Below are 17,307 nucleotides of genomic sequence, written 5' to 3'. Positions count from 1 at the left end.
TTTCCAACATGTGGGCAACATCTACCAATCACCTTGGTAAGGTTTGGCAAATGGAGTGGCTGGTGCGAGGCCTGAAACCTCACCCCTCTGGTGCCACTGGTAAGTACATGATAGGAAGTTTTACTACTTGTTATCGGAAGTGATCAGTCACCAGCTCTTGTCATGTCATGATTTAATTAAAGCAGATTAAATGCAAATAGTTTGCAACCGGAACTCCAGTGTTGAATACCGTTAGGTTGGGTGTTAAAAGTGTGAGTGTGGAGCAGACTTTAAGATTGTTTCAAGCACTCAGGAATGAAGCCACACACAAGTCATGATCTGGACATTTATTTTCTTTGCAAATCAGCATTGAGTATATTTGGGTACAGTAGATTTGGCAATATATTTTGCTCACAAAAACAAATATGTGAATATATGTGTTATTGGTGTTTCCACGTGTATGAGCGAGAAACTACTCCAAATGATCAGTTTCTTAATTTACACATTTATTAATGACATGTCAGTCTTTGTAAAGAAGGATAAAACAAATTATTTCAACGTAAAAGCACATACTTTTCGTGTGTGAAATTTCGGCGAGTGGTGATTATAGTTGGACGACACCTTCCTCAGTAGAAAACCAATGTACTGGAGGCGCAGCGTGACCTATCCAAGATGGCGTCGTTCTGTTACGTCAGCTACGATCGGCGGCGTGAGTCGATGAAGCTTCTCTGTATATTGTCTATTGTAGACCCATCCAAGATGGCGGTCACCGGGATCCAGCGTCCTGACGTCACCGTGTTTACAGCTAGCTCAGTTGGGTCGATGCTGCTCCGCTTCAGGTGGAAGAAAGACGCAGATTCATAGATTCATATCTCTCTTCTGTTGTGGAAACAGTTACAGACATGCAGGACAAATATCAGGAGACTGGCTTTTTCAAGCAGATTCCAGATTTGAACTTTGTGCCGAGGACAAACGACACGAACCGAGGAAACAACACGTCTCTTAGCGACTTCTCAGGTGACGATAATGTCTTTAATATTGTTTTATAGGCTAAATAAACGTTTGTTTTTACTGCTGTTGTGAGTTAAAAGGCTTCGTGTGTGAACAATTTGGTACAGTTACAATATGAAACTTGTTTAAACGTATTTCCTTTGTAATGTGCTAAGCTAGTTAGCATTTTGCTTCACCTGGACACTTTATCAGTTCCGCTTTTCAGCGTAATGTTGAACCTTACTTCATCATTTCAGATTTCTTTTCTGTGCCTTTCCAGCAGTGCTGTAAGAAAACAGTTTCCATGTGTAGCTGGACCGAGACTGCTTCCTTCAGGGGTTGAGTCTGAATTATTTGATGAAAATAACATGGTTTTAGATGAATGACAATTTAATGCGCTTGAGCTATCAGTTGTGATGATTACAGACTTTATAATGTAAGAAGTGTCAGGAGTCACACACCTCGCTCCAGCACCGGATCCTCTCTGGCACTCCTGCAGGCAATCAGCTAATTGATTGTCAAGCAGTCTTAAGCCCTGCAGGGAGGAGGGTCCGGTGCCAGAGGATTGCCTAGTCTTCACTCTGTGTGGAGGTGAGTCGGTGTTGTCCTCCCCGGGGGGTGAGTGTCCTCCCCGGGGTGGTTCCCGTTCCCGTTCCTGTTCCGACGCCGGTTCCAAGAGGTCTCCCCGGGTCCCGTCCCCGTTCCAAGAAGGCCCCCCAGAGATTCCCCGGGTCCCGTCCCGGCTCCAAGAAGTTCCCCCGGGTCCCATCCCGGTTCCAAGAGGCCCCCCAGAGATTCCCCCGGGTCCTATCCCGGTTCCAAGAGGCCCCCCCCAGAGATTCCCCCGGGTCCTATCCCGGTTCCAAGAGGCCCCCCCCAGAGATTCCCCCGGGTCCCGTCCGGGTTCCAAGAGGCCCCCCTGAGATTCCCCCGGGTCCCGTCCAGGTTCCAAGAGGCCCCCCCCAGAGATTCCCCCGGGTCCCGTCCCGGTTCCAAGAGGCCCCCCCCAGAGATTCCCCCGGGTCCCGTCCGGGTTCCAAGAGGCCCCCCTGAGATTCCCCCGGGTCCCGTCCGGGTTCCAAGAGGCCCCCCTGAGATTCCCCCGGGTCCCGTCCAGGTTCCAAGAGGCCCCCCCCCCAGAGATTACCCCGGGTCCCGTCCCGGTTCCAAGAGGCCCCCCTGAGATTCCCCCGGGTCCCGTCCCGGTTCCAAGAGGCCCCCCCCAGAGATTCCCCCGGGTCCCGTCCCGGTTCCAAGAGGCCCCCCTGAGATTCCCCCGGGTCCCGTACCGGTTCCAACCCACATGGAAAGAACCTATATAAACATATATGTTTTAATATAGGTTTGGCATATATGTGACATATATAAAATTGGCCGTTTTCCTATATGTTATATACATATATGTACATATATGTACATATAGGTGCGCATGTATGCACCCATATATGTATATAACATATAGGAAAACGGCCAATTTTATATATTTCACATATATGCCAAACCTATATGCGCATGTATGCACACATATATGTACATAACATATAGGAAAACGGCCAATTTTATATATGTCACATATATTCCAAACCTATATGCACACCTATATGTTCAAATATATGCAAACCTATATGTGCCCATATATGCACACCTATATGCGCATATATGCACACCTATATGTGCCCATGTATGCACACATATATGTACATAAAATATAGGAAAATGGCCAATTTTATATATGCCACATATATCCTAACCTTTATATAGGTTCTTTCCATGTGGGCCCACACCGGATGCTGTTATTTGCTCAGTGACCCTAGCGGGAATCGAACCAGGGTCTCCCGTGCACCAGTCTGTTGCCTTGCCACCTGAGCTATATATATATATATATAAAAATATGTACCTATCTGTGCATATAGGTCCATATATGTGCATAAAATATAGGAAAATGGCCAATTTTATACGTGTCACATATATTCAAAACCTATATCAAAACCTATATTAAAACATATATGTTTATATAGGTTCTGTCCATGTGGGACTTTCCATATATGCAGCATATATATTGTCATATATATTGTCATATATGTGCATATATGCAGCATATATGTGCATATATGTGCACATATGCAGCATATATATTGTCATATATGTGCATATATGGAGCATATATATGGTCATATATGTGCATATATGCAGCATTTATGTGCATATATGCTGCATATATGTGCATATATGCAGCATTTATGTGCATATATGCTGCATATATGTGCATATATGCAGCATATATATGGTCATATATGTGCATATATGCAGCATATATATGGTCATATATGTGCATATATGCAGCATTTATGTGCATATATGCAGCATATATATTGTCCTATATGTGCATATATGTGCATATATACAGCATATATATTGTCATATATGTGCATATATGCTGCATATAGGTTTCATATATGTGCATATATGTCACAACCCGTGCAGGTCTCCTACTGTGTTGTTGTTTTGTGTGTGTGTGTGTGGGCGTGTGTGAGTGTAGGCGGAGCGGACGGAGCAGGACGCACACCTGAAGTGAATGAGGGAAGCCAGTATTTAAGGACCGGGATCCCAGGCTCTCATTGCAAGATCGTTACGTTTACTCTGCGGTACCTAGACTCTGCCCCTCGTGATTATTGTTTTGTGTTTGTTCGCTTCTTGTGTGGAAGCAGCTCAGTATTCTGACCTCCGTTTGTTCTCCCGTCCAGTCCCGGTGTACGCCGCTCTGCCCTCCTGGGAAGACCCCGTCTCCGTGACGTCCGCCTCTGCTTCCCGATCCCTCGCCACGGACTGCCGCCCCGTTGGAGCGACTTAAAATAAACTTTATTTTCAAATTACATCCCGGACTAGTTGGCGTTTGAATCCTGTTCACCACCAATCCTGACAATATATCCTCATATAGGTTCTTTCCATGTGGGAAGAGGCCCCCCTGAGATTCCCCCGGGTCACGTCCCGGTTCCAAGAGGCTCCCCGGAGTTACCCGGGTCCCGTCACCGTTCCAGCTCCCCTTTCCCTGTTCCCTCAATAAAACATTTACTGTTTGCAAACAACTTTCTGCTTGAGGTCTGCTTTTGGGTTCAGGACACTCCACACGCCGGCCCCCAGCCGTGACAAGAAGATCATTATGAACAGTTCCTTTCTTCCTCTCATGAGAGAAACATCAGCCAGTTCAACATTCAACCATAAATTACTAGTTGGACTGATTCAGTTAATTTTCATCAATTTCACCTCAGACCAAATATAAAGAATTCAAATCTGAATAGATTTAATTTTAGTGAAAGATAAGTTGTTCACAGGTCCAAGGGTCCCTGCAGAGCAGCTCCTACAGGGTTCAGCAGAGCAGCTCCTACAGGGTTCAGCAGAGCAGCTTCTACAGGGTTCAGCAGAGCAGCTTCTACAGGGCTCAGCAGAGCAGCTCCTACAGGGTTCAGCAGACAAATGAGTTCTTCCAGAAGAGCTGGACGAAGGAAATGACGGGTCCGTTTCACGAAGCAGGTTTAAGAAGCCATGGGCTTAACACCGAGCTCTGAATTGAGTTACACTGAGACAGAAAACGCGGAGTTTTCGGGTTTCACGACGCCGGATTTTGATCAGTTTGATGAACTCGGAGTAATTTCACCTGGAGTCAAGCGCGTGCACCACGACTCTAAAAAGACTGCATCAATGGAGCCCCGATTCAACGAGTCACCATGACAACTGAGACGCAGAGGGCGGAGTTTTTGACGCCAGTGGAGCAGGAAGTATTGATCCAATCATATGGCGAATATGAACATATTAAAAAAAAAAATGCAACAGCGCAGCGGCTGCTAAAGAGAGGGAGGCGGCGTGGAAGAAGATTGCTGCTCAAGTGAATGTGTAAGTTCAAACGTCTTTGTCATCGCAACATTATTGCAAGGGAATACTGCTTGATGGTAGCTTATTAATTTATTTCTTTTGGGTGCAATTCCGCGGGGGAGAAGCGCTCTTGGCAGCAGCTGAAAGTGAAGTATAAAAACATTGTCCAATCGGGTAAGACCGCTGCTAATTTAATTGTTAATCAATACATTTCTTAACGTAATGTCGATCATGTGTGACATTGTCATGTAAATATCAAGTGGCCATTTGACTGTGCAAGTGTTTTATTCCCAACATAATGCTGTTTTCAAACACATAAATGTCTTCTCACCCATATCATGTGCTGTCAAATAATTAAGGCTAAACTAAGACAGACTTTACTCAGCCAACAGAAAGAAGGCAGATGTAAAATGGGTGGAGGCCCAGCACCTCCACCTTTAACAGAGGCAGAGGAGCCCTAAGCCAGAATGTTGGGAGGCCAGTGGCTGAGGGAATCCCTGGAGGAGCTCCTCTTCAGAGCTCACCCCTCAAGATGCCACTTCCTTCATAATATATAATATGCCGAGGCCTATATATCTCTTTAAGCCTCCTTTTGTTCATCTTTATTTCCCCATCATGTCTTTTTTTTGTCACCCAACAGATTGTGATGGTGCTCTCTGCCTGCTGGACCCCCTCATGCCACAACAGACCTTGTTAGTAGGCAACACTCAGTAGGCAAAACTACACAAAATGGTAGTTTAAATATACTGAAACATATTCATCTATGATGAAGAGTACAGGAAACCCTGTCTGCTGCCTTTACAGAGGAGGATCCACAAAGGCCTATAGAGGTATGATAGTTCTCATCCTGTTTACATTTCTGAAACATTGTGGTGGAATAAAGAGTTATATTTTGTCTACACTGAAGTATTGACACAGTATTTTTAACAGGGCCTGGCTGGGCAGCAGCAGGAGGGTCCCTCAACATCCACTGCAAGGACTGACAGTGAGACAGATGTTCAGTAAACACCAGAGGTTCATTCTGTGGAATTCATGTCCAACTGTAATAATTGAGTGTCCTCCTTATGTCTTCCCAGTTATCTGTAAAACACATCTATAGACTCCACCTGCTCCAGAAGATGGAAAACACTGGAGCACAAGTTAAGGGTGGGTGTACAGTCCCAGGTGAATTATGCTAACTACTAACTACATTAACTAAACTAGCGCTTGTATTTGTAGGAAATAAAAAAGACCAAATGAATTGTGCATCATGTCTTTATTTGGTGGTGGTGGTGGTGATCAGACCCCGAAGTGATGATGGCATATGATGTCTCTGACAGCTCTGCCATTTACGAGGAAACGCAGCACATTACACAATATCTGCTATGACGTCAGGGCAAGGCTCAGCTGGTGATGTTGCTAATGTACAGAGCGATTAAACTGTGGATGTACATAATGGTCTCGGCAGTAAAACGTACCGCTCAAAAAGGAAGGTGTCTGCAAATGCCAGTACATCTCTGCGCGCTCTGATGATGCGAATATTATCTTCGAATATGAAATTCTCGGCGAAGTAATGCTGCGCCTTCATCAATCGGATCATTATCAAAAGCACATTCCATATTGAGGGAATAAAGTTGACGTCTAATTTGCCTCTGGAATAAGGCACTGCAGAACTGTTTCACCAAAACTCCCCCGCTGAATGAGGAAATGAAATCCCGTGCCCGTCTGAAAGGGGGCGGAGCCAGAGCAAAACTCCGTGTTCACTGACAAAAACCTGCTCCCGACCAGGTTAGTTCTAGAGTGTCTGTTGCCCCGGTAACTGACCGGGAGTTGACGTTACACCGCTTCGTGAAACAGGCTTGAGTTACCCCGCCTCCTCCGGTTTGAGTTACCTCCCTTTGTGAAACGGAAAATCCCGCATTTCCCTCAACTCGGTGTTCAATAACCTGGGGTAATCCTTAAACCTGCTTCGTGAAACGGACCCAACGTCATTTAGTTGAGCAGAACTTTCTTGTTCTTTTGGAGAAGAATCGTCCTTTTGTGCTGAAAATCATGTGAAGCTTCTGATGAGGACAACAGACCTGCAGCAGTGGAGGGGTGGTGCAGGTGGTCCAGGTGAGGCTGCTGGTCCAGGTGAGGCAGGTGGTCCAGGTGAGGCAGGTGGTCCAGGTGAGGCAGGTGGTCCAGGTGGTCCAGGTGAGGCTGGTGGTCCAGGTGAGGCAGGTGGTCCAGGTGAGGCAGGTGGTCCAGGTGAGGCTGGTGGTCCAGGTGAGGCAGGTGGTCCAGGTGAGGCAGGTGGTCCAGGTGAGGCAGGTGGTCCAGGTGGTTCAGGTGAGGCAGGTGGCCTGACGCTGCTATGTGTGTGTGTGTGTGTGTGTGTGTGTGTGTGTGTGTGTGTGTGTGTGTGTGTGTGTGTGTGTGTGTGTGTGTGTGTGTGTGTGTGTGTGTGTGTGTGTGTGTGTGTGTGTGTGTGTGTGTGGACAGAGATGTGGTACGGAGTGTTCCTGTGGGCCACCGTGTCGTCGCTGATGTTCCACCTGCCGGCTGCCTTGCTCTGCCTTGCCACGCTGCGCCGCCACAAAGTGGCTCGCTTCCTGCCCATCGCTGTCCTGCTCATGGGCTTCGTGGGACCCCTGCTGGGCGGAGTCCTCACCAGTAAGTCTGAACGGGTGGATGATGAATGGACCAGACTGCTGTTGTTGCTGCAATGCCTTTGTTTACAGTCTGTTGTTGTTGCTGCAATGCCTTTGTTTACTGTCTGTTGTTGTTGCTGCAATGCCTTTGTTTACAGTCTGTTGTTGCTGCAATGCCTTTGTTTACACTCTGTTGTTGTTGCTGCAATGCCTTTGTTTACAGTCTGTTGTTGTTGCTGCAATGCCTTTGTTTACAGTCTGTTGTTGTTGCTGCAATGCCTTTGTTTACACTCTGTTGTTGTTGCTGCAATGCCTTTGTTTACAGTCTGTTGTTGTTGCTGCAATGCCTTTGTTTACAGTCTGTTGTTGTTGCTGCAATGCCTTTGTTTACACTCTGTTGTTGTTGCTGCAATGCCTTTGTTTACAGTCTGTTGTTGCTGCAATGCCTTTGTTTACAGTCTGTTGTTATTGCTGCAATGCCTTTGTTTACAGTCTGTTGTTGTTGCTGCAATGCCTTTGTTTACAGTCTTTTGTTGCTGCAATGCCTTTGTTTACAATCTGTTGTTGTTGCTGCAATGCCTTTGTTTACACTCTGTTGTTCTTGCTGCAATGCCTTTGTTTACAGTCTGTTGTTATTGCTGCAATGCCTCTGTTTACAGTCTGTTGTTATTGCTGCAATGCCTTTGTTTACAGTCTGTTGTTGTTGCTTCAATGCCTTTGTTTACAGTCTGTTGTTGTTGCTGCAATGCCTTTGTTTACAGTCTGTTGTTGTTGCTGCAATGCCTTTGTTTACAGTCTGTTGTTGTTGCTGCAATGCCTTTGTTTACAGTCTGTTGTTTTTGCTGCAATGCCTTTGTTTACAGTCTGTTGTTGTTGCTGCAATGACTTTGTTTACAGTCTGTTGTTGTTGCTGTAATGCATTTGTTTACAGTCTGTTGTTGTTGCTACAATGCATTTGTTTACAGTCTGTTGTTGGAGCAATGCCTTTGTGTTGTTGTTGCTGCAATGCCTTTGTTTACAGTCTGTTGTTGTTGCTGCAATGCCTTTGTTTACAGTCTGTTGTTGTTGCTGCAATGCATTTGTTTACAGTCTGTTGTTGTTGCTACAATGTATTTGTTTACAGTCTGTTGTTGTTGCTACAATGCATTTGTTTACAGTCTGTTGTTGGAGCAATGCCTTTGTTTACAGTCTGTTGTTGTTGCTACAATGCATTTGTTTACAGTCTGTTGTTGGAGCAATGCCTTTGTGTTGTTGTTGCTGCAATGCCTTTGTTTACAGTCTGTTGTTGTTGCTGCAATGCCTTTGTTTACAGTCTGTTGTTGTTGCTGCAATGCCTTTGTTTACAGTCTGTTGTTGTTGCTGCAATGACTTTGTTTACAGTCTGTTGTTGTTGCTGCAATGCATTTGTTTACAGTCTGTTGTTGTTGCTACAATGCATTTGTTTACAGTCTGTTGTTGGAGCAATGCCTTTGTGTTGTTGTTGCTGCAATGCCTTTGTTTACAGTCTGTTGTTGTTGCTGCAATGCCTTTGTTTACAGTCTGTTGTTGTTGCTGCAATGCCTTTGTTTACAGTCTGTTGTTGTTGCTGCAATGCATTTGTTTACAGTCTGTTGTTGTTGCTACAATGTATTTGTTTACAGTCTGTTGTTGTTGCTACAATGCATTTGTTTACAGTCTGTTGTTGGAGCAATGCCTTTGTTTACAGTCTGTTGTTGTTGCTACAATGCATTTGTTTACAGTCTGTTGTTGGAGCAATGCCTTTGTTTACAGTCTGTTGTTGTTGCTACAATGCATTTGTTTACAGTCTGTTGTTGGAGCAATGCCTTTGTTTACAGTCACTCTAGGAAGAACGAGCAGAACGTGTTTGTTCTGAGAACTCTGCTCATGCAAACTGCATCATTATTTTTGACAAACAAACTGTTTGCACTGTACCACTGCACCATAATGCTGCTGTCTCTGTTAATGCTGCTATCTCTGTGTTAATGTTGCTGTCTCTCTGTGGTAGTACTGCTGTCTCTCTGTGTTAATGCTGCTGTCTCTGTGTTAATGCTGCTGTCTCTCTGTGGTAGTACTGCTGTCTCTCTGTGTTAATGTTGCTATTTCTGTGTTAATGTTGCTATCTCTGTGTTAATGCTGCTGTCTCTCTGTGTTAATGCTGCTGTCTCTCTGTGTTAATGCTGCTGTCTCTCTGTGTTAATGTTGCTGTCTCTGTGTTAATGTTGCTGTCTCTCTGTGGTAGTGCTGCTGTCTCTCTGTGGTAGTGCTGCTGTCTCTGTGTTAATGCTGCTGTGTCTCTGTGTTAATGCTGCTGTCTCTCTGTGGTAGTGCTGCTGTCTCTCTGAATTAATGCTGCTGTCTCTGTGTTAATGCTGCTGTCTCTCTGTGTGTTAATGTTGCTGTCTCTCTGTGGTAGTGCTGCTGTCTCTCTGTGTTAATGCTGCTGTCTCTCTGTGTTAATGTTGCTGTCTCTCTGTGTTAATGCTGCTGTCTCTCTGTGGTAGTGCTGCTGTCTCTCTGTGGTAGTGCTGCTGTCTCTCTGTGTTAATGTGGCTGTCTCTGTGTTAATGCTGCTGTCTCTGTGTGTTAATGCTGCTGTCTCTCTGTGGTAGTGCTGCTGTCTCTTTGTGGTAGTGCTGCTGTCTCTCTGTGTTAATGCTGCTGTCTCTCTTTGTTAGTGCTGCTGTCTCTGTGTGTTAATGCTGTTGTCTCTCTTTGGTAGTGCTGCTGTCTCTCTGTGGTAATGCTGCTGTCTCTGTGTGTTAATGCTGCTGTCTCTGTGTGTTAATGCTGCTGTCTCTCTGTGTTAATGCTGCTGTCTCTCTGTGGTAATGCTGCTGTCTCTGTGTGTTAATGTTGCTGTCTCTCTGTGTTAATGCGGCTGTCTCTCTGTGTTAATGCTGCTGTCTCTCTGTGTTAATGCGGCTGTCTCTCTGTGTTAATGCTGCTGTCTCTCTGTGGTAATGCTGCTGTCTCTCTGTGTTAATGCGGCTGTCTCTCTGTGTTAATGCTGCTGTCTCTCTGTGTTAATGTTGCTGTCTCTCTGTGGTAATGCTGCTTTCTCTCTGTGTAATGCGGCTGTCTCTCTGTGTTAATGTTGCTGTCTCTCTGTGTTAATGTTGCTGTCTCTCTGTGGTAATGCTGCAATCTCTCTGTGTTAATGCTGCTGTCTATCTGTAGTAGTGCTGCTGTCTCTGTGTTAATGCTGCTGTCTCTCTGTGTTAATGCTGCTGTCTCTCTGTGGTAGTGCTGCTGTCTCTCTGTGGTAGTGCTGCTGTCTCTCTGTGTTAATGCTGCTGTCTCTCTGTGGTAGTGCTGCTGTCTCTGTGTTAATGCTGCTGTCTCTCTGTGGTGGTGCTGCTGTCTCTGTGTGTTAATGCTGCTGTCTCTCTGTGGTAGTGCTGCTGTCTCTGTGTTAATGCTGCTGTCTCTCTGTGGTAGTGCTGCTGTCTCTCTGTGGTAGTGCTGCTGTCTCTCTGTGGTAGTGCTGCTGTCTCTCTGTGTTAATGCTGCTGTCTCTCTGTGGTAGTACTGCTGTCTCTCTGTGTTAATGTTGCTATTTCTGTGTTAATGTTGCTATCTCTGTGTTAATGTTGCTGTCTCTCTGTGGTAGTGCTGCTGTCTCTTTGTGGTAGTGCTGCTGTCTCTCTGTGTTAATGCTGCTTTCTCTCTGTGGTAATGCTGCTGTCTCTGTGTGTTAATGCTGCTGTCTCTGTGTGTTAATGTTGCTGTCTCTCTGTGTTAATGCGGCTGTCTCTCTGTGTTAATGCTGCTTTCTCTCTGTGTTAATGCGGCTGTCTCTATGTGTTAATGCTGCTGTCTCTCTGTGGTAATGCTGCTGTCTCTCTGTGTTAATGTTGCTGTCTCTCTGTGGTAATGCTGCTGTCTCTCTGTGGTAATGCTGCTGTCTCTGTGTGTTAATGTTGCTGTCTCTCTGTGTTAATGTTGCTGTCTCTCTGTGGTCATGCTGCTGTCTCTGTGTGTTAATGTTGCTGTCTCTCTGTGTTAATGTTGCTGTCTCTCTGTGGTCATGCTGCTGTCTCTCTGTGGTCATGCTGCTGTCTCTCTGTGTTAATGCTGCTGTCTATCTGTAGTAGTGCTGCTGTCTCTGTGTTAATGCTGCTGTCTCTCTGTGTTAATGCTGCTGTCTCTCTGTGGTAGTGCTGCTGTCTCTCTGTGGTAGTGCTGCTGTCTCTCTGTGTTAATGCTGCTGTCTCTCTGTGGTAGTGCTGCTGTCTCTCTGTGGTGGTGCTGCTGTCTCTGTGTGTTAATGCTGCTGTCTCTCTGTGGTAGTGCTGCTGTCTCTGTGTTAATGCTGCTGTCTCTCTGTGGTAGTGCTGCTGTCTCTCTGTGGTAGTGCTGCTGTCTCTCTGTGTTAATGCTGCTGTCTCTCTGTGGTAGTGCTGCTGTCTCTCTGTGGTGGTGCTGCTGTCTCTGTGTATTAATGCTGCTGTCTCTTTGTGGTAGTGCTGCTGTCTCTGTGTTAATGCTGCTGTCTCTCTGTGGTAGTGCTGCTGTCTCTGTGTTAATGCTGCTGTCTCTCTGTGGAAGTGCTGCTGTCTCTGTGTTAATGCTGCTGTCTCTCTGTGGTAGTGCTGCTGTCTCTGTGTTAATGCTGATGTCTCTCTGTGGTAGTGCTGCTGTCTCTGTGTTAATGCTGCTGTCTCTCTGTGGTAGTGCTGCTGTCTCTCTGTGTTAATGCTGCTGTCTCTCTGTGGTAGTGCTGCTGTCTCTCTGTGGTAGTGCTGCTGTCTCTCTGTGTTAATGCTGCTGTCTCTCTGTGGTAGTGCTGCTGTCTCTCTGTGGTGGTGCTGCTGTCTCTGTGTGTTAATGCTGCTGTCTCTCTGTGGTAGTGCTGCTGTCTCTGTGTTAATGCTGCTGTCTCTCTGTGGTAGTGCTGCTGTCTCTCTGTGGTAGTGCTGCTGTCTCTCTGTGGTAGTGCTGCTGTCTCTCTGTGTTAATGCTGCTGTATCTCTGTGGTAGTGCTGCTGTCTCTCTGTGGTGGTGCTGCTGTCTCTGTGTTAATGCTGCTGTCTCTCTGTGGTAGTACTGCTGTCTCTCTGTGTTAATGTTGCTATTTCTGTGTTAATGTTGCTATCTCTGTGTTAATGTTGCTGTCTCTCTGTGGTAATGCTGCTGTCTCTGTGTGTTAATGCTGCTGTCTCTGTGTGTTAATGTTGCTGTCTCTCTGTGTTAATGCGGCTGTCTCTCTGTGTTAATGCTGCTGTCTCTCTGTGTTAATGCGGCTGTCTCTCTGTGTTAATGCTGCTGTCTCTCTGTGGTAATGCTGCTGTCTCTCTGTGTTAATGCTGCTGTCTCTCTTTGTTAATGTTGCTGTCTCTCTGTGGTAATGCTGCTTTCTCTCTGTGTAATGCGGCTGTCTCTCTGTGTTAATGCTGCTGTCTCTCTGTGTTAATGTTGCTGTCTCTCTGTGGTAATGCTGCTGTCTCTCTGTGGTAATGCTGCTGTCTCTGTGTGTTAATGTTGCTGTCTCTCTGTGTTAATGTTGCTGTCTCCCTGTGGTCATGCTGCAATCTCTCTGTGTTAATGCTGCTGTCTATCTGTAGTAGTGCTGCTGTCTCTGTGTTAATGCTGCTGTCTCTCTGTGTTAATGCTGCTGTCTCTCTGTGGTAGTGCTGCTGTCTCTCTGTGTTAATGCTGCTGTCTCTCTGTGGTAGTGCTGCTGTCTCTCTGTGGTGGTGCTGCTGTCTCTGTGTGTTAATGCTGCTGTCTCTCTGTGGTAGTGCTGCTGTCTCTGTGTTAATGCTGCTGTCTCTCTGTGGTTAGTGCTGCTGTCTCTCTGTGGTAGTGCTGCTGTCTCTGTGTTAATGCTGCTGTCTCTCTGTGGTAGTGCTGCTGTCTCTCTGTGGTGGTGCTGCTGTCTCTGTGTATTAATGCTGCTGTCTCTTTGTGGTAGTGCTGCTGTCTCTGTGTTAATGCTGCTGTCTCTCTGTGGTAGTGCTGCTGTCTCTGTGTTAATGCTGCTGTCTCTCTGTGGAAGTGCTGCTGTCTCTGTGTTAATGCTGCTGTCTCTCTGTGGTAGTGCTGCTGTCTCTGTGTTAATGCTGCTGTCTCTCTGTGGTAGTGCTGCTGTCTCTCTGTGTTAATGCTGCTGTCTCTCTGTGGTAGTGCTGCTGTCTCTCTGTGGTGGTGCTGCTGTCTCTGTGTGTTAATGCTGCTGTCTCTCTGTGGTAGTGCTGCTGTCTCTGTGTTAATGCTGCTGTCTCTCTGTGGTAGTGCTGCTGTCTCTCTGTGGTAGTGCTGCTGTCTCTGTGTTAATGCTGCTGTCTCTCTGTGGTAGTGCTGCTGTCTCTCTGTGGTGGTGCTGCTGTCTCTGTGTATTAATGCTGCTGTCTCTTTGTGGTAGTGCTGCTGTCTCTGTGTTAATGCTGCTGTCTCTCTGTGGTAGTGCTGCTGTCTCTGTGTTAATGCTGCTGTCTCTCTGTGGAAGTGCTGCTGTCTCTGTGTTAATGCTGCTGTCTCTCTGTGGTAGTGCTGCTGTCTCTGTGTTAATGCTGCTGTCTCTCTGTGGTAGTGCTGCTGTCTCTGTGTTAATGCTGCTGTCTCTCTGTGGTAGTGCTGCTGTCTCTGTGTTAATGCTGCTGTCTCTCTGTGGTAGTGCTGCTGTCTCTCTGTGGTAGTGCTGCTGTCTCTCTGTGTTAATGCTGCTGTCTCTCTGTGGTAGTGCTGCTGTCTCTCTGTGGTAGTGCTGCTGTCTCTCTGTGTTAATGCTGCTGTCTCTCTGTGGTAGTGCTGCTGTCTCTCTGTGGTAGTGCTGCTGTCTCTCTGTGTTAATGCTGCTGTCTCTCTGTGGTAGTGCTGCTGTCTCTCTGTGGTGGTGCTGCTGTCTCTGTGTGTTAATGCTGCTGTCTCTCTGTGGTAGTGCTGCTGTCTCTGTGTTAATGCTGCTGTCTCTCTGTGTTAATGTTGCTATTTCTGTGTTAATGTTGCTATCTCTGTGTTAATGTTGCTGTCTCTCTGTGGTAGTGCTGCTGTCTCTTTGTGGTAGTGCTGCTGTCTCTCTGTGTTAATGCTGCTGTCTCTCTGTGGTAATGCTGCTGTCCCTGTGTGTTAATGCTGCTGTCTCTGTGTGTTAATGTTGCTGTCTCTCTGTGTTAATGCGGCTGTCTCTCTGTGTTAATGCTGCTGTCTCTCTGTGTTAATGCGGCTGTCTCTATGTGTTAATGCTGCTGTCTCTCTGTGGTAATGCTGCTGTCTCTCTGTGTTAATGCAGCTGTCTCTCTGTGTTAATGCTGCTGTCTCTCTGTGGTAATGCTGCTGTCTCTCTGTGTTAATGCTGCTGTCTCTCTTTGTTAATGTTGCTATCTCTCTGTGGTAATGCTGCTTTCTCTCTGTGTAATGCGGCTGTCTCTCTGTGTTAATGCTGCTGTCTCTCTGTGTTAATGTTGCTGTCTCTCTGTGGTAATGCTGCTGTCTCTCTGTGGTAATGCTGCTGTCTCTGTGTGTTAATGTTGCTGTCTCTCTGTGTTAATGTTGCTGTCTCCCTGTGGTCATGCTGCAATCTCTCTGTGTTAATGCTGCTGTCTATCTGTAGTAGTGCTGCTGTCTCTGTGTTAATGCTGCTGTCTCTCTGTGTTAATGCTGCTGTCTCTCTGTGGTAGTGCTGCTGTCTCTCTGTGTTAATGCTGCTGTCTCTCTGTGGTAGTGCTGCTGTCTCTCTGTGGTGGTGCTGCTGTCTCTGTGTGTTAATGCTGCTGTCTCTCTGTGGTAGTGCTGCTGTCTCTGTGTTAATGCTGCTGTCTCTCTGTGGTAGTGCTGCTGTCTCTCTGTGGTAGTGCTGCTGTCTCTGTGTTAATGCTGCTGTCTCTCTGTGGTAGTGCTGCTGTCTCTCTGTGGTGGTGCTGCTGTCTCTGTGTATTAATGCTGCTGTCTCTTTGTGGTAGTGCTGCTGTCTCTGTGTTAATGCTGCTGTCTCTCTGTGGTAGTGCTGCTGTCTCTGTGTTAATGCTGCTGTCTCTCTGTGGAAGTGCTGCTGTCTCTGTGTTAATGCTGCTGTCTCTCTGTGGTAGTGCTGCTGTCTCTGTGTTAATGCTGCTGTCTCTCTGTGGTAGTGCTGCTGTCTCTGTGTTAATGCTGCTGTCTCTCTGTGGTAGTGCTGCTGTCTCTGTGTTTATGCTGCTGTCTCTGTGTGTTAATGCTGCTGTCTCTGTGTTAATGCTGCTGTCTCTCTGTGGTAGTGCTGCTGTCTCTGTGTTAATGCTGCTGTCTCTGTGTCTTAATGCTGCTGTCTCTCTGTGGTAGTGCTGCTGTCTCTGTGTTAATGCTGCTGTCTCTGTGTGTTAATGCTGCTGTCTCTCTGCGTTAATGCTGCTGTATTTCTGTGTGTTAATGCTGGTGTTTCTCAGTGGTCATGCTGCTCCCTCAGTGTTAATGCTGATGTCTTGCAGGTGCAGCCATAGCCGGTGTGTAACAAGCAGCAGGGAAGACCATGATCTCCTTGGAGGCCCTGGTCTCCGGAGTTGGACAGTCCTTCTGCGTCCTCCTCATCTCCTTCCTCAGAATCCTGGCCACCCTTTAGCACCAGGACCTGGACCCCGGAAGGGTCTTGGACATGGGACCAGAGAGACCACTGAGGATGAAGCAGGTGAAGCAGGACTTCAGCTAGACCTTCACCAGGACCTTCAGCTAGACCACCGGACCTTCAGCTGGACCACTGGACCTTCAGACCTTCAGCTGGACCTTCAGCAAGACCACCGGACCTTCAGCTGGACCACTGGACCTTCAGACCTTCAGCTAGACCTTCAGCTAGACCACTGGACCTTCAGACCGACAGCTGGATCATTGGACCTTCAGACCTTCAGCTGGACCTTCAGCTAGACCACTGGACCTTCAGACCTTCAGCTAGACCTTCAGCAAGACCACTGAACCTTCAGACTTTCAGCTGGATCATTGGACCTTCAGACCTTCAGCTGGACCTTCAGCAAGACCACTGGACCTTCAGACTTTCAGCTGGATCATTGGACCTTCAGACCTTCAGCTGGACCTTCAGCTAGACCACTGGACCTTCAGACCTTCAGCTGGACCTTCAGCGAGACCACTGGCCCTTCAGACCTTCAGCTAGACCTTCAGCCAGACCACTGGACCTTCAGACCTTCAGCTGGACCTTCAGCTAGACCACTGGACCTTCAGACCTTCAGCTAGACCTTCAGCTAGACCACTGGCCCTTCAGACCTTCAGCTAGACCTTCAGCTAGACCACTGGCCCTTCAGACCTTCAGCTAGACCTTCAGCTGGACCTTCAGGGTTCCACAGGAGGATGATGCTCATTTGAAGACTGTTCCTCCTGATGCCTTACTTTGTATGTCCTACCTTTGCTCTGCGTCTTGCTGCTACTTTCCTCCCCCATGTTTCTTCAGGAGGACTTGCTCCGCCTTGCCTTGTTCAGCCCGGAAGGGGGCAGCGTGTCATTAAAGTCCTGAAGTCTTCATGTGTGATGCTTGTGTTTGCAGGTGAGGAGCACACGTCCACTGCCTTCTTCCAAAAACACCTTTCCAGTGCAGTTTGACCTTGCAGTACTCCGTGGACAGGACACACACAACCTTTCCAGTGCAGTTTGACCCTACAGTACTCCGTGGACAGGATACACACAACCTTTCCAGTGCAGTTTGACCCTGCAGTACTCCGTGGACAGGATACACACAACCTTTCCAGTGCAGTTTGACCCTACAGTACTCCGTGGACAGGATACACACAACCTTTCCAGTGCAGTTTGACCCTGCAGTACTCCGTGGACAGGATACACACAACCTTTCCAGTGCAGTTTGACCCTGCAGTACTCCGTGGACAGGATACACACAACCTTTCCAGTGCAGTTTGACCCTACAGTACTCCGTGGACAG

The 17,307-nt window shown here is 47.1% G+C and overlaps 1 pseudogene across 1 annotated transcript; it reads left to right on the top strand.

Moving 5' to 3' along the window:
• Window positions 1-881: 881 nt before the first annotated feature.
• LOC308148706 (transmembrane protein 170A-like) lies at window positions 882-15,987 on the top strand (annotated as a pseudogene). Its single transcript has 3 exons — window positions 882-996; window positions 7,303-7,473; window positions 15,857-15,987. The product of its transcript is annotated as a transmembrane protein 170A-like (transcript).
• The last annotated feature ends 1,320 nt before the right edge of the window (window positions 15,988-17,307 follow it).

This window comes from Blennius ocellaris (genome assembly GCF_963422515.1).
Source record: "Blennius ocellaris genome assembly, contig: SCAFFOLD_177, whole genome shotgun sequence".
Classification (NCBI taxonomy): Eukaryota; Metazoa; Chordata; class Actinopteri; order Blenniiformes; family Blenniidae; genus Blennius; species Blennius ocellaris.
The sequence above is the reverse complement of the archived record's forward strand: the minus strand, read 5'-3'. Positions and strand labels throughout refer to the sequence as shown.